Here is a 2,500-nt window from a genome sequence, read left to right as displayed (position 1 = left end):
TGCCCGACCAAGAATTGATTTTGACAAACGTCTTGCCACTGGGACAAACACATAACTCACTGATGGCTACGCAGCCTGCTCTCTCCACACTTCCTTGGGAGCAGCAGAAATTATGCCAATATTAATATTTAATCTTGCCAGGGACTTGGGAGGCACACGTGTGTGCAAGGTCCTTTGTCTTTGTGTTTGGCAAAGTGAGCTTCAATGGAGGAAGAGGTGTTTTGATGTAGAGGTACCAAGAAAGGAAATGGAATAGATAGATAGATAGATAGATAGATAGATAGATAGATAGATAGATAGATAGATAGATAGATAGATAGATAGAGAAGGCATGAGAGAGAGAGAGAGAGAGAGAGAGAGAGAGAGAGAGAGAGAGAAAGAGAGAGAGAGAGAGAGAGAGAGAGAGAGAGAGAGAGAGAGAGAGAGAAAGAGAGAGCAATAGACAGAGAGAGAGCAATAGAGAGAGAGAGGACTGAGGAACAGAAAAGGGCTAGAACTAGGCTGGCTGTGAATAATGCAGAGAAAAATGGTCCATGATGGCAGGGCCATTACAAAGCAGAGAGCTGGGGCAGAACCCTCCCATGGCTCTCGAATCAGTCCACATGTGTATTCATCCCCATTGGTCACAACGAGCATAAAAACAGGCTCTGAAAAAAATAAATATATTAGCCTTTTGTTTTTCTAAGAGGTAAATGGAAATCGTATTTTGATTCATTCATTCATTATTTATTTATTTATTTAGTGCTATGGGGCAAAGATGAAAGAGCAGTGGGGAAAACAGACAAGCAGTAATCTCATGGCACAAGAACACAGCACACAGTGAATACATAAGCGTGTGTTGTGGGTAAATGTGCACTAGATAAATGAACACTAACACCAGAGATTCTTTACAGTATTTCTCAATTGGTTTTGTACAGAGTAATCATTCTCAAAACTTCTTGTTCAATTGTGACTTCCCTGCTGTTATCTGTGCACATGGTAAAATACGTTTCTCATAGTTTTCAGCATTTAGCAAATGCTTTCGTCACCATGCAGATGGTTGTGTACAACTCTCAGCTTTTTCGTTCATTATCAATTGCTTTTGTCATATCACTCAAAAAGCTTTGTCACTGAATACACAAAACTATCTCAAACCCCAAAACATTTAGGCCCATAGTATAAGTCTTGACATGCAAAATGATTTACCAAGCTGCCATAAAGTGTTAAGCACTGTATAATTTCCATTGGATTTTTGTCTATAAATGTGATCTGAATTGGTAAATTGCTCGCTGGTAAATATTGACACTCTCTAATTAAAAGCAGTAGAAGGGAAAGAGAAAATGATACGATGACTAAGCATTCTGCTGGCACTGACGTGTTCATTGACACAAAAACTTGGTTTTGAAAGATAAACTAAGGGTTTTGAGTAAGAGATGCGGTTTTGCAGGGCATCCACAGTGTTTTGCCATTTGTTAAAGCTGTTTTGAGAATGAATATTATGTTTTGCAAATTGCGAGAGAGATTCGAGAAATGTACAAAACCAATTGAGAAAAACTGTAAGTATAGAGATATGCCAACATAATAGGTTTCTAGGGGTACCTAACATGACCAGGTTCCGGTCTGCCTAAAGGGGCGTGTCATAATGCTCCTAGCATTGAATAGAACAGTCCTGAGGTCTGCCTAGGTCTGCCTAGGGGAATTTCCCCCCCAATAATAGAACCCGGAAACAATGTGCCAATGGAACCTCTCTCTCTCTACTCTCTCTGCTAACACTGAAGAATACTATCAGCAAAGGGATCATGGCATGGCCAAATCTATCTTTTTTTCCGTTTTTTAAAATCTTTTACGACTTTATTTGACAGGACAGTTCGAGAGGTGGACAGGAAGCGAATGGGGAGAGAGACGGGGAGGGGTCTGCAAATGACCCGGGCCGGGAATCGAACCGGGGTCGGCCGCATGGTAGATGAGTGCCCTACCGGCCAAATCTATCTTACGCTGGCTCCTAAGTGTACCGTACCCACATACACATAGGCTAGCATAAAGGCCCCCATGTTTCTTTCTTTCTTTTTTTAAAACCGTAGCCTGTATGGGTCACTTTCCACCAGGAGTAATTGCCTGTGCATGCAGCACTATGAATATGATGTCATCAGTCTCCGGCAGGGATGACCCATGGCTGACCCGAGGCATTAGCTCGCTTTAAAACGTTTAAGTCATTCATTTTAAGGAGAGAGAGAGAGAGAGAGAGAGAGAGAGAGAGAGAGAGAGAGAGAGAGCAGCGGGTGGGTACCCGGGGGCAGGGCAGCTAAGCTAACTGGGCCCCAATGCATGGAGGAGCTGAGTCTGGGCCAGATAGGCATCACGCCTGATCTAATGTTGGAGGCTCAACACAGTGAGGCACTAGGGGGAGGTAATGAGTCACATGTGATTGAAACTCCTGACCATCAGATAAAGCGCCATGGTAACCTGAGGAATAGAGACAGAGAGAGAGAGAGAGAGAGAGAGAGAGAGAGAGAGAGAGAGA

This window comes from Engraulis encrasicolus, chromosome 16 (assembly GCF_034702125.1).
Source record: "Engraulis encrasicolus isolate BLACKSEA-1 chromosome 16, IST_EnEncr_1.0, whole genome shotgun sequence".
NCBI lineage: Eukaryota > Metazoa > Chordata > Actinopteri > Clupeiformes > Engraulidae > Engraulis > Engraulis encrasicolus.
The sequence above is the reverse complement of the archived record's forward strand: the minus strand, read 5'-3'. Positions refer to the sequence as shown.